We start from the raw sequence: 19,422 nt of genomic DNA, 5'->3' as shown, positions 1-19,422 counted from the left end.
TTTCTTGTGACAGTTCTTGGAGCAGACCAGTTAACATTCGATAGTGCCAATTGTAAATGTGAGTTCCTATCAAAGTGCCTAGACTTTCCGGACAAAGTATCCCAGGTTGCCATAGAATGAGAACTCCCAAGATGTGAAATTTATGCGACGCATCTTCATGCTTATTTCCATCAATTTAACTCTACCCGATAACTAATTATAAAACGTCCTTTATGCAGACTTTGAACCTGGCGTTTTTAAAGTTTAGATTTTACAACCCAAAATGACCGTCACAGAATGGTCAAAAAATGGAAGTTGATTATCTTTTATTTCAGCACGATAATACTGCACTGATAAGTCTAGGAAAGACATACACTGACATAAAAAAAAACCGCAACATGTCCGCTCGAAGATTTTAGTGAAGAATGAACATGTTTGTCATGTTTACAATATTGGATTGATAAAAACACAGACATAATAAAGAAGTAAAATTTAAAGAGAAAATAAATGTATTTATTAAATACCTTCAAATAATACGTACAGTGTACTGGTACAGGCATCATTACCTGTATGGGGTTTAACACACCTCATTGTCTTTGGTACACCTATGTAGAGTCTAGCTATGCTACCGGTCTATGTGTTAAAGTCTACACTCAACTGTTGATCACGAAATAGCTACTAATAAATTATGTAGAATATATATCACTTATAATTTGTAATTTCTCGGATCCCGGCCGAAACTTTTATTTTATACGGGCATATGTTAGCCGCCACTAGTATCACATGACTCATAATTTTGTAACGCATTCGCTGATTGGTCGTGGCAACTCTGGCTGCATAATTCACACAGCACTGAATAATCTCCGGAAACTGAAGGTTGGGGGAAACGCTGCAGGCCTACAATTGCTGTGTGTATAAGCCAAAGACACCTTGACGAATTCCTTAAAGAAGGTAGGTTGTAAGATAATCAGAAAATGAGGAATGTTCATCCATTATGTCAGTCGGAAACATGTTTCGTTGTTGGCTGCCGATCGAGATATCGAACGCACTCTGATTTGTTGTGTATTGCAATGCACGGGGGTTGTTGTGTATTACCCTGCCTCTGAGCGTATAGCGAGATCAACATAATTATCAGATGATACATTTTATTTCACTGTCAGTGTAATTAGGTCCATTGTTGATACGTGACAAGAATGACTATTTTTGAATTTTGTTATTTTGTTTTTATTGTGTTGACCTCTGGCTGCTAGTCGTACAGTGTGGAAAAAAAGACATTTCAAAAGGGTTTAGTCAAATGGTTCGTCACGATACGATTGTATCGTATTCCAGTGGCAAATGGAAAATGAGTTGACATCGTCTACTGACATATGATACCACATACTGTTATGTAGGCCTATATTATCAGGTTCCCATCTCAATGTAATGATGAATACAACAAATCCGTATGTTGTCTAAGCAACCGTTTCCCAGTTGATCAACTAAAATGTAAACAAACAAGGCAAGGACAGGCTGGGAGAACTGTGGCTTCATTTACCGATATTTGAATTTCATTTATTGCATTTTAAAATTTCGTTACACGGGCTTAATCCCTCCTTAACTGCAGTGTTATGACAGTCATGGTTTTAAATTTTCAAGTCAGTAAGATAATACTAAATACTAAATTATGGGTGTCAGGCTTGTGGAATTGTATAATTCTCCAATCTAGACATAGCATACCATGTGTATATGAAAAGTAGAACTGTGTATGCCAAGGTGGGTAGTGATATGATTCGTATCGTGATACATGGGTCACGATACAATAGTGAATACGTATCGCAATATATGAGAAGCTGATGACTTATCAGATATCTGGTGTAGCGGGACTGGACTGGGTCGATCATCGGTGACCAGGCAGCTCAATTGGTAGAGCATCTAGCTAGTGTTCGGAGGTCCCAGGTTCGAATCCCCGGTCTGGCCGCTACATTTTCTCCTCTCCTGTTACACTGGTATTCCATCATACAGTAGTCATGCTTTGTTTGTAGTATTTCCGGAATATTAGGGTCTTTGTCTACATTAGTTACAAAAAAATATGTTTTGTCCATTCCCCACAAAGCATTCTTGAATTAAGATAATTTGGATGTTCTAACTGAGCTTACTGGTGAAAATCCAGTAGCTGAAATTAGTAAGGAAAGTGTTTGGTGTATACGTTTGACACAATTTTGTAACTTAAGGGACATGCCTAGGAATTTTTTTTATTTTTTTTCTGTTACTATTGAAATTATAATTATAACTACACTGTATACATAGCATGTCGATAATTGGGGCTTTGCAAGCACCTGCTGGCAAATGATTCATTATAGTACTGCCTGTTGAATTGATCTGAAAATTAATCAATCTTTTGCTATAATAACCACTGGTTTTGTTTATAGTGTTGGTCTAGAAGTGTAAGTATTGCATTGGCTCAATTCATAAGCTGTGGTGACAGTGGTATGCCATAGGAATTGATGTAGACATCCATATAGCTGTCATAATCTAATGGACAAACCATCATCAAATGGTATGTGAGCTGCTTAAATGACCTGTTGTCTGTAGTTTCTCCTCCATCAATGCTGAAAAATTCTCGAAAGGGCTAGTTCTTGGAAAAATCTTAATCATATTTTGCTTTACTTACGCCATACTCACTATTTGTGTCTGGTCAAATGCTAAAAGACCTAGCTGACCCAACATTTCTTCGTACCTGTAGTTGCTGTGTCTGTTTCTTCAGGTTTCAGAGAGAAATAATTAGCACTAAAAATACATGTGGTAGTAAGCAACCACATGTTCAATGAGCACTTTACCAGGAAGACATTTTGTCTGAGAGAAAACAGCATGATCCGTATATGCGATGTGGAAATTTCTCCTTTGATGTAAAATTGTTCATTTATTTTTTGTGTGCCAAATTATCACATTCTAGTACAAAGACTTTACAAGTGTACCATAAAATACATAATTTATGCATGAACTCATTATTCACTATTATTCAAATATTCCTTGGCATACTTTACTTTTAACACAACAGATTTGTATCATAGACAATGCATAATCAATGTTACTGTTGACATATACATATGTAGCAGACCGGGTTTTAATTGTAAATACTGTACATAGTTGTATGGTCGCCTTCTAGCTTCGGGCTGGGGGGAATTTCCCTTTAGCTCAGTCGGTAGAGTGGCGGACCAGTAAGCCAAGGGTTGCGGGTTCGATCCCGGCTGGCTGCACACTTCTACTCCTTGAACTATTTAACAAAATTAGATCTAGATGTCAGATTGAACACTCTGAAACGTCCTAGACTCTGATATCTGAAATGCAAATGTAGCAAGTCGCCATATTGTTTACATTAACAACATATTGAGAAAATATCACCTATTACTCTAATGGAAAACACGTAACACAAACGAAATAAAAACGAATTTATCAACCAATATGTTTGTTTCTAAAGTTTTTAACGCATTTTATATGTCATTGCATTGGATAATTTTATATGTCGGTTGATGCTTTCTACAAATCAACACTTTAATAATGTCAACTTAGCCTGTCGACAGTGGGGAAGAGGGAGCCTGTCGACAGTGGGGAAGAGGGAGCTTGAAATTATGTCGACTATAGTCGACAACGGGGAAGAGGGAGCACATTTTTATGTCGACTATAGTCGACAACGGTACTGAAAGAGTTAATAGCAGCCTATATAGCAGTCAAGCATCTCTTTGACCCGAATTTTACAGATGGTAACATGGATGATTTGTACAATCATCCCAGTGCAAATTCTTCAAATGTTTGGCATTACTTTGGGTTCAACAGTTCTTTTATTTCTTGATATAACAAACAGACGTATTAGTGCATGAATTCAGGTATAAACCATTTTAGCTCACCTGGTCCGAAGGGCTTCCTTCTTAACCACTGATCAGAATTTAACCAAATACAGAGCAACCCGCTTATTTGCATAGCCCTTTTTCCATGACAAAATATGCAAATAACCGGAGTATTCGTATAGGCAGAGTTGGGTTTTGGCCCCTCTTATACACATGTAGATCGTCAGGTAGGTACTCAAAATGGCGCTATATGATTGTTTACGTTATTTGCATTAAAAATATATTTAAAAAAAACATTATTTAAAATATAAGAGTAAATACGAAATACATGGGTTGTTATTCTTTGTAAATCATAAAATGTACAAATACAAATATTTGCATACACTTCATTGTTTACTACTTGTCACTCTGGGTCCGATATCGGTCATACAGGCGTGGGTTGGCACTACGATGTACATTGTCATCGTTTCAACATTCATTGTCGTCTCGAGGTGCGTTGTGTTCCTGCTATGAGTATATTAGTTGTTTGATCATAGATGATGAACTGCTGAAGCAATAGACTGTCTTAAATGACCGTGATATGAGTATTGTTGTTTGGGTTTGTTTTGGGAAAATGGTGCACACACACAAAGAGTTGTCGTTCATTACACATATGCCCCACAATGCAACGCGCCTAGTAAACAATCATGGCGATCGCAACCTGCCTCAGCGAGTGTTCAAGTGCACAGAACACAGGTTTTGATCGATCCTATAATAAATAAACAAATCTCATCAAAAGATGAGGCATATAAATATTTTATTCGGTAATTCTTCTGCACAATGCTACTGATATGGTCTGGATAATAACTAAATGTCGATATCGATGCATCGAACGTAACCTGTAATGACGAAGTATGAACCAATGATTACATAACGTTGTACATCGTGTCAAATCAATATGTAAGTTAAAACACATTTCATAAAACTTTTATTACGGGAAAATCACAAAAATACCCTAAAATCAATTAAAATTTTTCAATTTTTTGGAATTTTTATATGCATATAAGCGGGGGTCAGTGTTTTAGTCGATGCAAATACACGGGATTAAAATACAAAGATGAAGAAGAAAATCGGGACCTGAGAATTTTATGCAAATAAGCGATATGCAAATAAGTGGGCTCCTCTGTATAGCAGGAAGCATCCCATGTGGCTGGGATTCAAATTCATACAAATGATGGTTCTGACCTCCCAGGGGCCTGAGGAGTGGGGCCAAAAGGGGTCCATCTTCTTCCCTCGAACAAAGCCATTTATGACATTGATATTTCAGTGGTTACATCCTTATAGATGACGGATTCAAATTCAGAGGGAGCAATTTGACTATATTGCTATAAACAACCTCTTGTATTTTTGAAACTGTTGAGATCCCCACCCCCTAACCATATATAGCATTGCTGAGCATCAAGGGATAAGCACAATCCTGATTAAAAATAGGCCCAGGGGTCTTTCCCCACCCCAAGGGACTTTATTTCTTTAAACACAATTCTGTTGTGTCTGGACTTCAATTCTGGGTTATATCTTTAAAGCAGTTGAGATCACCACCCCATAACCATATATATAACATTGTAAGACATAAAAAATTAAAGCTATTAGTGAATTGTAAATGAAAGTTACAGGCCCTGACCGGGCCTCTTGTTTTGTGTAACATAGCAGTTTTCACAAAATTTTACATCTGATATCAAAATCAGATTATATTCAATAATTGATCGGAAAAGCCTAAAGGTCATCTGATTGTTCAGATTAATCCATTACAAAAATCCTGTCCGATTCCCATCACTTATAAGTACATACTCTGTGATACAAATGAGTATCAACTGGTACTTGATACATTGATTCTTGCTGATCTGACTTGTTAATTCGCCTATATGTAGATGGGCACTTGTTGACAAAATTATCGTAGCAAAAATATGAAGGAATGTGCTGATGAATTTTTAACTGTTTCCTCTGTCATAAATTAAAATGATGAAATGGCTTTATATAAGATAAATGAAGGATTTGTTGGTTAACCAATCTTATTAACATTCCTGTAATTTTACAACTTGTGTAAGAGTGCATGTAAGTGTTAAAGAATTCAATATAGATGGAGTAGTTAGCCACTGATTACTACCAGACAAATGGTCTGAAATTCAATCTTTATAAGCTAATTACATTGAATCATGCTCATAAATAATTCAGATGTAGGTATACTCAACACATGTGAAATACTCAGTTCGGATTGACCAAGTATTTGTAGGAATACTATTTGATCCAAGGAACTGTTCAGTTTCTGCATCTACAATTTACTGAATAAATATGTAGACATCAGAATTGTCTGTCTCCATGTTTCCTTAGTGCAGGTAGACATTTGTTCAGCACAAAAGGTCAAGATAAATGGCTGAATTTAGCTTGACCCATGCATGGATCTGGGAGAATGGAAAAAAGAACATATTAGTCAAGTCATGTTACACAAAAAAGGGATCTGCCACACAATGATAAGAACCATTTTTTATAGCTCACCTGTTCTCATTATGCCATGGTGCAGCGTCTGTTGTCCCAGGTTTGTCGTCCGTCATCAGTCGTCAGTCCGTCCTGTCATCCGTCCTGAAAGCTTGGATGGATTTTGATGAAATTTGTTCTGGAACATTATTGGGCAAAGGAGATCAAACACTGTATAAATGGAAGGTGTGGCTCACCTGGGGAGGGAGGGGCGGAGCCCAATAGGGGAAATTGAGGTAAATTCTTTAAATCTCCACTAGTCCTGAACGCCTGAATGGATTTTGATGAAATTTAGTCTGGAGCACAATTTGGCAAAGGGGATCAAACTTTGTATAAACAGAGGGTCAGGCTACCCTGGGGCTGGAGGGGCGGGGCGGGGCCCAATAGGGGAAATTGAGGTTAATCCTTTAAATCCCTACTGGTCTTGAACAACTGAATGTATTTTGGTCTAGAGCATTACAGGGTAAAGAAAATCTTATGTTGTATAAGTGGAGGATGTGACCCTGCTGGGGTGGGACAAAGAGGGTCCAATAGGGGAATATAGCATAAAAATTTATTTTTCAAAAATCCTTTTCTTTTTCAAGAATAACAGGATTTGGTGCATCTATTGTTTGAACCCATTGTTGGCAGAGTCAGTTCAAAAGTAGGAAAATTTTTAAAATACTGGTATATAACTTAAATTATTTTATTTTGCCATAATTACTGAAATATCCAGGTGAGCAATGCAGGTCCTCTGGGCCTTTTGTTCCTGTTTCACATTAGGGAAAGAACACATGATAAGTCTGATGAATTACTGTTATCTAAGAAAAGAAACTAAGTATATTTCTGGGTAATAAACACTGACATTTTTTCCGGGTACTCCACAGTTACCTCCCGCAATAAGAACCATCGCATGATTTCATCCGAGCTAGCAAGCATGATTAATACAGATTGTTATAAGTTGTTTTGCAAGTGTTGTTAAAGTAAAAAAAAATTCATTTAAGCATTGGCACTAGCTGAAACTGATATCAAATCATTTCATTACTAAGAAAGTTGTAGAACAGATCTGGAAACACTGCCAGTGAAGATCTGATGTCTTGATTACAGTTTTATGTTGACAGTGTTACTGTATAGATTGTTGTGAAAACTGTCTGGTTTGAAAATTATTGGAAGAAATAATGATATTTAGAGTTGCTGAAACAATTGTCATTATAAAGCTTACAACAATTGTTGTATCAACTGACTGAAGCACATCAGAGACAGGGTGTCTACAACAATCTATAACGCTGATATAATGTACAAGTTATCTTCCAGAAGCAAAGCAATCATTTCTCTAATGTTATTTTCCACAAATAATGATGGATGGTGATTGCTATCAGTGGAAAGTTAAGTTTTTGATGATTTTATGGAAGGATGAGGGTCATTCAAATGCCTAATCAATACCCCAAGGGACTCTTACTTAATAGCATATGTATGGTAAACGATCACAAGCCAACTTTGTATTGTAATTGGTAATAGGAGAAGGTGTAGCAGGCTTACTTCTATAGGCAGTTTGAACAGTCTGCCAGACACTCCAACAAGACACGGCAATATTTATAAATGAAAGCCTACAGTACAATTGGATTATTACCAACTTCATTTTTATTTCCTAAATAAGACATTACGTTTTGAAGCATTCATGTCATTTGATTCATGTCTTACTCTTACAGAATATATACACATCTCCCTGAAGTTTTAAACATGACGGTATTGTTAGAGTGATGATGTCATTGCTTTGCATTTATTAGATGGATAAACTCAGTTACATTGAGATGTTGTTTTGTCGTTTTCCGGGGTTCTGAGTCATATCTTCCTCAACTAATGTTATCAAAGAATTTGATTTGATTAAGTGTTGCCATTTCAGCATAAATATCCCAAAGGGTTCCAGTAACATACTTAGTTAACTTGGAGGTCTTGCTTAGCTGTTCTTCGCGGTGACCTTGATGATGACTTTTGTTTGTTTTCACTCCATCATCTGTTTTTTTTTTCAGTAGAACTGCTGTCAGCTACCAATAATTTTATTTCCCCTCTGTTTCACTTTAGCTTCATAATCATATACGCCGGTCAACAGAAGTACTACTATTAATCATATGGCAGTGTACAACTTTTGTTTGTCTAGAGAATTGTCTTTGAAACTTGGTAGGAATTATAAACTTGATATATATTAAATTTTCCTTGAAAGGGACTTTGATTTGACCATTTTTGCAAAAGTTATTACCCTGTTTTTATTTCCGTATTTTAATTTTAGTCCGGAGATTTCAGTGTCTGCTACATTTTTCAACCAATTTCTTTGAATCTTGTTTACTGTCAATGAAACATAGTTAGTTGATTTGCTATCTATCCTCTGGTATCAAGCTAGGGCTCATTATAAAATTACCTATGTGTTTTAGAGCATATGGTGACTGGTCATGTTTATGGAGTATACAAATTGCCAGGTATGGTTTTAAATATTAGGTTCCCAGTGCAAAGATTTTTATCCTTGACAACTCACCATTCTTAATTGTACAGTTTTTGACATGTATTGCATTTTATTTAAATATTGGAATTTAATAACCCGCTTGAAATTGACTGATTTTGATTGTGTTGTCTTTCACCAGTTTAAGTTGTAGTGTTGCCGTAATACACTGAAAGTGACTATGCAATGATTTACACAAGATGGCCACACAAGGCTTGAATGCCAGCCAAAACGATTCAAGTAAAAATCAATGGCAAAAACTGATAAAGAGAAGCATAGTTATCAACTTTTGATTATTCAAGAGTGTAATTATATTTATAAAATTGATCATGTATTAGTAGAATTGATTTTCAAATCTGCCCATCAAGCTCACATTAATTGATATTTCCTATTATTATGAATGAATATCAACTCTGTTAACTAGCTACCAGGAAATGTGTCCGAGGTAGATATCAAAATAGAACCAGGAAGTATCAACACAGTGGTAACTAATACACAGCTTGAAGTGAAGGGTTTAAAAAAATGGCTTTTGAATATCAAACATCTGAATTATTTGTGCAAAAGGTTTCGTCGTATTATGATCTGCATTAATTAATGAAACTGTTGCAGTAATATATAATTAATCTGTTTCTGTCAAAATCCATCAGATTGGAATGTAGATATATATATATAAAGAATGAAGAATGAAAGAGTAAAAACAGTTAAATACAGATAAACTCACTATGTTAGTACAATCTTTTTATCATGTACGGCTAAGACATCTTGACACAGATAAATAGTCTACTGTCGGATTTACATAATGGTTGCTTGCATTGGTATCCAAATTTACTTGAAAAAAGTTTAGTGCTGAGATTGTCTGTTAATGTCTACAAATTTTCTTAACATGAAATTGCAGTTCAGATTGTCTAATGAGACACCTCATGGGACCAAGCAATAATGTGTCACAGGTGTTTAGATGTCATCATGTGGGACTGAGTGGGGTGGGGATGTTGTTGGAGGGCGAGGGCGAGGGGGAGGCAGGGTTTTAATTAATTCTATTATACAGAGGTCATCATATGGGACTGAGTGGGGTGGGGATGTTGTTTGAGGGGGAGGGGGAGGCAGGGTTTTAATTAATTCTACTATACAGAGGTCATCATATGGGACTGAGTGGGGTGGGGATGTTGTTGGAGGGCGAGGGGGAGGCAGGGTTTTAATTAATTCTACTATACAGAGGTCATCATATGGGACTGAGTGGGGTGGGGATGTTGTTGGAGGGGGAGGGGGAGGCAGGGTTTTAATTAATTCTACTATACAGAGGTCATCATATGGGACTGAGTGGGGTGGGGATGTTGTTTGAGGGGAGGAGGGATAGTAATTAATACAGAGGTCATCATGTGGGACTGAGTGGGATGGGGATGTGGTGTGAGGGGGAGGGGGATAGTAATTAATACAGAGGTCATCATGTGGGACTGAGTGGGGAGGGGATGTTGTTGGAGGGTGAGGGTGAGGCAGGGTTTTAATTAATTCTACTATACAGAGGTCATCATATGGGGAGGGGTGGGGTGGGGATGTGGTGTGAGGGGAGGAGGGATAGTAATTAATACAGAGGTCATCATGTGGGGAGGGGTGGGGTGGGGATGTGGTGTGAGGGGAGGAGGGATAGTAATTAATACAGAGGTCATCATGTGGGACCGAGTGGGGTGGGGATGTGGTGTGAGGGGAGGGGGTAGTAATTAATACAGAGGTCATCATGTGGGACCGAGTGGGGTGGGGATGTGAGGGAGGGGAGGGGGTAGTAATTAATACAGAGGTCATCATGTGGGACTGAGTGGGATGGGGATGTTGTTGGAGGGGGAGGGGGAGGCAGGGTTTTAATTAATTCTACTATACAGAGGTCATCATATGGGACTGAGTGGGGTGGGGATGTTGTTTGAGGGGAGGAGGGATAGTAATTAATACAGAGGTCATCATGTGGGACTGAGTGGGATGGGGATGTGGTGTGAGGGGAGGGGGATAGTAATTAATACAGAGGTCATCATGTGGGACTGAGTGGGGAGGGGATGTTGTTGGAGGGTGAGGGTGAGGCAGGGTTTTAATTAATTCTACTATACAGAGGTCATCATATGGGGAGGGGTGGGGTGGGGATGTGGTGTGAGGGGAGGAGGGATAGTAATTAATACAGAGGTCATCATGTGGGACCGAGTGGGGATGGGGATGTGGTGTGAGGGGAGGGGGTAGTAATTAATACAGAGGTCATCATGTGGGACCGAGTGGGGTGGGGATTTGGTGTGAGGGGAGGGGGATAGTAATTAATACAGAGGTCATCATGTGGGAGGAGTGGGGTGGGGATGTTGTTTGAGGGGAGGAGGGATAGTAATTAATACAGAGATCGTCATATGGGGAGGGGTGGGGTGGGGATGTGGTGTGTGGGGGAGGGCGGATATTAATTAATACAGAGGTCGTCATGTGAGAGGTAGGGTGATGTTAATAAATACAGAGGTTGTCATGTGGCAATGATAAGTAGAAATAGATTTCTGATACAATATCAATAAGTTTTGAATTTTAATAATTATCAAGAGAGTGTGTCTATGAGACCAGAGTTGTATGAAATGATTTTGACATAGGCCTGGATAGTTGTCCCCGTGGCAATTCAGGTTTCTTTTGGGAAGGTGGTTCTCCAGTGGTCATTGTCAACATCGACCAATCAGAAGACAGTTTTGAAGACAAATACCATTAAGCAATTTGTTGATGGACACACCCTTGGATGAATACATTAAATTTGATTAAGATTTTAATGACAATTAATGAGACTATGGCAGACAATGACATTGTCAACAATATTAGGCCAATCATAACACTTAAGACTGTAGTGACAGTTGTGTGTGAAACCAACAATCACTAATGTATGGGAGAGCTTAGACTGTTCTGACCTACCCTGATTGTACCCAGGATGTTCTAGATTCCTTATTTGCATGAGTAAGTTCAACATGTTCATGTTCCGATCTAAAATTATGCAATGAAAACAATCTAGTGTAAATTAAAGACTTTTTCTATTGTAAATAAAATCAAACAACATGAGAAATATTTGGGATTTTAAAGTAAATACTGTATATGACCTAATAAGGGCGCAGGGTGTGGGTAATTGACAGTGGGGGCGCCCTTATTAAGGTTTGTTATTCTGAAGTTTTATGAAACAGACTATACCTTATAGCAGAATACCCAAGGCTGTGGAAAGGGTAAAATATTCAATCATAAAAATATTCCAGATGAAGATATCTATTCATTATCATATATTAAGCTTAAACATCACTTGAATTTTCTTGTAAACTTGTAAACCATGCCAGCTGTTCTTCAGACCAGAGAACGTGTGTTCCACCATTTTTGTTCAAATGGAACTCTTTTGTGTTCTATTTATAGACACAGGTGATTTCCCAGATCATATATATCAGACATTGTTTTCTTTGATCTAATAATTGATTTACAATGTCTTTTACTAACTTTCTGTTCTGAACAACAGTTAGTTAATAACATTAATGAAGTCTTTTACTTTATCTTCAAATAAAGATGGTAAGTTATTATTTGTATGTGTGTTTAGTTTTGGGTGCACTTTGCACTGACATCTGTAGGAATAGACAAAATGTGGCGAAAACTTGTGTTCCAGTGACTTAATTTGCTGAAGAAAATTGAACACATAAAGTAGCAAAACATTTCACATTAATTATTACTTTGAACACCATTTTGACACTCAAAGATTTTTTTCTTGGAGAAAAGGTAGGGGTGCCCCTTATTAGGTCATATACAGTAGTTACTGAAGTTAAAATTTTGAATAACGTTGACTAAAGTAAACTGAAATGTAATGTCTAATTACGTAAACATATATCCTTACATGGATGGTACTCATGTATGTAGCAAATGTACTAGAAGTATGATGCAGACTAAATGAGAAGGCTAATAAAGCTCTTGTGTTGTTCCCTGGTTATATTAAAAACTAGTTAAATTTTGCTTTCCCTGAGGGTTTCAATGTAACTGGGTTTGACTGTACAAATTTGAAAATAAGATACAAATTTTGCTGTTGACTTTCATGTTCTCCACATCTAGTATGATCTAGTGTGATCAGTTATGTTAGAGGACTTTTTTGGCAATACTGTTATAGTAGAGATAAGATCAGCAAATGTGTGCTGATCAGAGTAAATAATTCACTGTCTGGAGGCTGCCTCAATGTAACATGTCTGCATTGCAGATCTTGATGCGGTAATACTAATACTTCATGTAAAGATTGAGCACAATATTGACCTGTCTGTACCACCAAAGTATGCTTTATGCGTGGGTGTGGGTTTGAAATTCAGATTTATTCATTAAAATCAGGAACATATGAAGCTCTAATGATAGATTGAAGAGGAAAGTGAAATGGTTTTGCAGTTCTGTTTGTAGTGATTTTATAAACAATGTGACATATTAGTATGTAACTGCATTGTTACTGCCATCGTATGCAGCCATTTTTGGAAGTGTGTGAAATTCTTGAATTTGAATCGATTCCAAAAGCTTTTATCAGTCATTGAAAAACTTATTTCTTGTCCAACCTTGTTGGTTGATGTGAATTGCAAGTTTTCAGCAAATCATGTGTATAAAAATCTGTATAATGCAGATACTGAGAAAAAAAAACTGGATCATCATTCACATTTGTAAGCTAGCTGTTTGCTGAATGAGTGTAGGTGTGGGAATGGTACACCATATACTGACCAAGATACCTGAGCTCAGCACACTGTATTGATTCTGTACCAGTTGACAACTCACACCAGAAATGATTGCTGCCCCACTGTACCATATACTTTTGTGAAGAAACCAGTACAATATTGATCAGTGCAAGCTAGCACTGGTGGAGATCTAATGACGCCTTTTACAGGCATAACTACAAAATGGTGTTAATGTATGTATGTTAAGTTATATCATGATCGGTTCATAGACCATAAAGACCAAATTACACGCCTGTATGAAAATATATCAGTCGGAAATTCAGTCCTTTTGGTTTCCCATGAGATCAATAAGAACACTCCTTCATTGTTGTGTTTATTGACCATATTTTCCATGGAATATTATGAGGCATAAACAGGATTGTAGAAACGATATTATTACACCATTACATAGTTGGCTGCTTTGTGAGCATTTATAGATATTATCAGGTATGGCAAATATAAAATATGTTATAAAGCTTGCAGATAAAAAAATGGAGCACATGTAAAAATCATTGGTTTTTTTTTTTGCTAAAGTTTCTATATATTGACTTTGGTTTGTTTGTTTTTGTTTAACGTCCTATTAACAGCCAGGGTCATTTAAGGACGTGCCAGGTTTTGGAGGTGGAGGAAAGCCGGGGTACCCGGAGAAAAACCACCGGCCTACGGTCAGTACCTGGCAACTGCCCCACGTAGGTTTCGAACTCGCAACCCAGAGGTGGAGGGCTAGTATTAAAGTGTCGGGACACCTTAACCACTCGGCCACCGCGGCCCCATATATATTGACACTAGAAATATCTTTGCTAAAGTCAACTATATATTGACACTAGAAATATCTCAACAGGCAAGGATTTCATCAAGTTATATTGAAAAATTCTCTTCACATAATTAATTCAGATAAACATTTTGTACATTATGGTTTTGCTGTTTCTCACTTAGACTAGTTGTTAGAGCCCTGTATCAGAATGCCATATAGTAATCACTGGCCATCTGTCTACAGATTTTGTTACTGGTTGATAACTTAAATACAGATCATGGTCACTGGGTCAAAGGGCTATAACATTGGGTGCAAAGGTCAAGGGCAAAGTGGATCTCTGTCTATGACCCTGGATCTTAGTGGGGGAGGTATTTAAGGTTCAATAAAGCAAATCAAAGCTAACAAATGAGTTTTATACTAGTTGTTTATCTCACCATCATCATTCATATCGTCTTGTGTCCATGGTCTATGGTCCATCAGTCTGTAAACAATCCTTCTTTAAGTCTTATCAATATTTCTTGAAAAGTACTGTAGGGATATTCCTCAAATTTCATGTGTAGGTTTCCCTTGGTCCCTAGTTGTGTCAATTCAATTTAGATTATTGATCAGTAAAATGTCTGACAGGTGGCCATCTTTGATTTTGATAATTGAAGTTTGTTATCACTATTTTTTAAAAACTACTGGGGGATATTCCTCAAATTTCATGTGTAGGTTCCCTTTGGTACCTAGTTTTGCCAATTTAAATTAGATTTTTATTATGGACAATTGGCCATCTTGGATTTTGAGAATTGAAGTTTATCACTATTTCTACTGGAGGGGTATTTCTCAAGACTTCACATGTAGATTCCACTTGTCCTTTTTATCAGTTCATCAAAAGGAAAAGAAGAAAGAGGGGAAAAGTAGATAGAAGATCAGTCTGAAATAGAACCAATAATGATATCATTCAATGGTGGGTGCCAAGATCTGGGATCTCTTTTCATTTTTGGTTAGCAAAGCAAGTATATGGTGGTAGATTGAAACAAGAGTCACATCATAGTACATGCATAATGTTTATTTCGCTTCCTTGTAACTGTTTCTATGTCCAAATGTCAAACTCAGAAGTATAAAATGCCACATGACTGGCTCCGTGGTGAAGTATTAGTGTTCTAGTTTCTTTTTCTAGCTTCCAAATAATTCCAGATAGCTAGTAAACATTCTGATTGCCTTAAATTTCATTTTGTGAAGGAATTATTTGATATCAAATTGGTTTAAAACATGTTTTCTCCCAATGACCAGACTGTTTGTAGGTGAATTATGGCCAATTGCAAGTGGTTCACATGCAGACAGCCTAGGGTTCCACTCCCATATCCACATTAAATGCTCAGAGAAAAGTCCAAACAGTGTTAAAAATTCAGGTAAAGTATGGTTCAATGTCTTGGGTAGATGTTATGTAAATATTTGCAATAGTATGATCTCCTTTTAAATCTATATTATCAGTGTAAATACCTGTGTACTATTCCTTCTGAAAATTTCTTGTTTTAGCTTGTGCTACATGAACAAGTAGGAGTACTTATAATGTTGTGTAAGAGTAAATAGATAAATGAAATGAAGTTGTTTGATATATATAAAATGTGTTTAAGATTTTAAGTTGCGATAAGAAAATAAGAAAAATATTTTACCAAGAGCACTTCTTCATTATATAATACATTCTATTATACCTAGGCCTGTTAATTTATGTCATTCAACTGCAACATATTTCATGTCCACTAGTTCAAATTTGATACATGTTAAATTAAATCCTGTTTTGAACTTTAGTAATAAACCTTAATATAGATTGTTTATGTTTCGCTGGCACTTTATATGCTTTTGATCAAGCATGGAGATGGAAATAAAAAGGAGGAGTCAAAATTTTCAGGAAACCCCTGGTATGCAACCCTTTCGTTATACTACCAACCTCGCATACCACAATACTTTTTGTGTCGCCTGAAAAAGGCGACATATAGGTATCACTATGTCTGTGTCGGCATCGTCGTCGTCCACACAATGGTTTACTTGTGATAACTTGAGTTCCCTTGGGCCAATCAAACTCAAACTTTGTGCAGTGCTTCCTTACCAAAAGTGCTTGCTTGGGATTGCTTTTCATGTTCAAAGGTCAAAGGTCAAGGTCACTGTTACTATTAATAAAACAATGGTTTCCATGCAATAACTTGAGTTCCCTTGGGCCAATTAAACTCAAACTTTGTATAGTGCTTCCTTATCAAAACTGGTTGCTTGGGATTGCTTTTCAGGTTTGAAGGTCAAAGGTCAAGGTCACTGTTACTATAAATAGAAAGTTTGTTTCAATTTCATAACTGGAATTTTCCTTAACCAATCAGTCTCAAACTTCATACAGTGCTTCCTTACCAAAAGTGCTTGCTTAGATTGCTTCTCAGGTTCGAAGGTCAAAGGTTATTGTTACTATAATTAGAAAAAAATGTTTGCTTGAGATAACTCGTGTTCCCTTGGGCCAATCAAACTCAAACTTTTTATCGTGCTTCCATATCAAAAGTGCGTGCATGGGATTGTTTTCCAGGTTCGAGGATTGTTTTCCAGGTTCGAAGGTCAAGGTCACTGTAAATAAATCGAAAATCTGTCCAGTTCCCTCTGGGTCAATCAACCTAAAACTTCATATAGTGCTTACTGGTTTCTGTATGAAAACCACTTAAATTTTGCATGAAACTTATTTTGATTTGCGGAGATTGAAACATCTTCATATATGTACATTTAATAGCTTACTTTTAGTTATGGAGATGGGAATGCATTAGATTTAGTGGAATAATGTTTCTCTTAACATCACATACCTCTTAATATCATGTTTCTGTCTGACAAATGCAACATGATATAAAGAGGAATGCACTCTATCATTCATGAGTTCATTCATTGCATGGGAATCCATCTGGCAAATCATACAAATTACACTTGGAATAGATACAATGAATATCCAAGCTGTTTTTTAAAATCATCCTTAGTGCTGACATCGGGAAATTAAGCTAATCATTTCACAATACTTAGGAATAGTACTGTAAAACAAATAACTGTTGGGGATATGAAATCACGAAAAAGACTACTCCATCTCTGGGACAATACTTCTGTCCCATTCCCTAATAGAAAACAACAACCTTCAGCGATGCATTAGAAAATGGAGGAGGCCTTGTGTACATGTGGTTTGTTAATACCAGATCACAGAATAGTCATGGATGAAATAGTCAAAGAAAAAGCTTGTTGATATGGCGATGATTTGAATATCAGGGATTTTCAGTGTTCAAGTAAATCACTTTAAATCCTGACATCTCAAGATCTCTGGAGAGAGTTTAGTTGTCAATTAAAATTTGATTAAAGATGGTAAGAAACATTTTACTGCATGATATCTGATTGTTCTTAAGCTACAGCAAATTCTACCAAGGGTATAAAAGTAAAAGACTGTATCCTTTCGCGCTCATGTTCAATGCTTACAGAATAGAAAAGTTAAAACCATTTATCATAGGTAGGATTGCGAACCCTATATACTTCAAATATAATGTTAAGCAGTAATACAGATTAGACAGCAGATAAAAAAACTTAGATGATCTTCATAGAGTACCTACAAAACTTAATGAGCAATGGACAGTCAAAAACAAAGTTCTGCTTATTATGGACAATGAGCCATCCCACACTATACCAAAGTAATCAAATGTCATTGTGCGTTTCCTTCCACCTACAAGCCATCTACAACCATTGGATGCCAGGATTATCGAAGCATTCAAAAACCAATACTGATGATTACAACTCGCTCACTAGGGTGACTGTATGGACAACAAACAATGTGTGAAGCTGGCATGGGACAAACATACTTTGTCAACAATAGTGTTGGCAACACAACCGCCTCGTGCCATGTGACAATGACAGCCAATTGCCTTCTGTGGCCAACGATATGTAGAAGGTCTTGGCAGGTTTTTTTTTTTCAAGTTCAAGTTCAAGTTCTTTATTACTTTAACACCCTTGTTCAATATGACCTAGATTTAGACCCTGACCTATGTTTGAGGATTCAGGAATTCATAAATCTTGATCAGGACATTGAACACAGTGACCATATGTCAGAATATGACATTGTGTATAATCCCCAAGGACAGTCTCTGATAATGCTATAAATGATGACAATGACACAGACACTGATACAGAGGAAAGAGTTCGCCCCCTTCTTGCTATAGTCAAAGCAGCTATATGGAAAAGGTTATCATGTTTTTTCAAATCGAAACATGATATTGCGGAATATGATATGAAATGTTTAAATGATTTTAAAGATAAGCTGACTTTCTATAGTTTCAAGATGAATTGACAATGCTGTGATGATCATGTGTTATATGGGCTGGCCATTCAAAACTAAAATAGATATTGTGGTTAGCTTGCTTCCTTTATAAGTCACATGATCACTAATTGATGGACAGACAGGCCGACATTTTGTCAATACCCAAGTGATTCGGCATGTGAACACTAAAAGCTTTCCATGATGGTTATTCAACATGAATGAGCCAACTTGAGCTTGCAGTTTCTAACCTGATATAAGAGCATCAGACAGGTCCAGCATTGTAACAGACTTGGTTGTAACAGTAATGATAATCACATGTTACATGTAGAGTACAACAGTATCCAGAAAGGTCAAATCTAGACACCAGTCGTGTAGCACAAATCCCTTGCCTGATGTGTATGTACAATATAATTCACAGTGAGGTTGACATCGGATATATTTTTAGCCAACCATCATCAGATGGTGGTTATTCGAATGTGGTCCATCAGTGATCAATCTATCCCTTGTCCCTTTGTCTGTGAACAATCCTTATCTTTTTTCCTTGAAGCACTGGGAGGGTACTTCTCAAAAAAATTGTGCCCATTCACAGAACGATGGTCATTTTCTGCTTATTCTGACCAAGGCCAATTACAGCCATAGTCTGAGCTAAAAATACAAATAAAATATCACATGACCTAAAGTACCAAAATAGAATGCAATGGCCCATTGGTACATTGTACATTGTGAACAAATTATGAAAACATTGCTTATATGTAGTTTGCAATCAATGCAATATGAACACAGTGAAATTGGCATATAAAGTAGTAATTTAACTCTACCCCTGATTTACACTACCCCTGATCGAGGTAAGTCTCTTGTTGAAT

The 19,422-nt window shown here is 36.9% G+C and overlaps 1 protein-coding gene across 2 annotated transcripts in view; it reads left to right on the top strand.

The window, feature by feature from the left end:
* Positions 1-803: 803 nt before the first annotated feature.
* LOC117325276 (neurocalcin homolog) overlaps positions 804-19,422 on the top strand; it is a 70,184-nt gene continuing 51,565 nt past the window's right edge. Inside the window, exon 1 of one of the 2 annotated variants that reach the window (XM_033881387.1) lies at positions 804-930. The gene's annotated coding sequence lies outside the window, so the exon portion shown is untranslated. The remainder of the gene's footprint in view (positions 931-19,422) is intronic. The other variant, XM_033881388.1, reaches the window with a different exon arrangement.

Source organism: Pecten maximus, chromosome 4, assembly GCF_902652985.1.
Source record: "Pecten maximus chromosome 4, xPecMax1.1, whole genome shotgun sequence".
In the NCBI taxonomy this organism is placed as follows: domain Eukaryota; kingdom Metazoa; phylum Mollusca; class Bivalvia; order Pectinida; family Pectinidae; genus Pecten; species Pecten maximus.
Note: the sequence above shows the minus strand (reverse complement) of the source record. Positions and strands in the feature narration are given on the sequence as shown.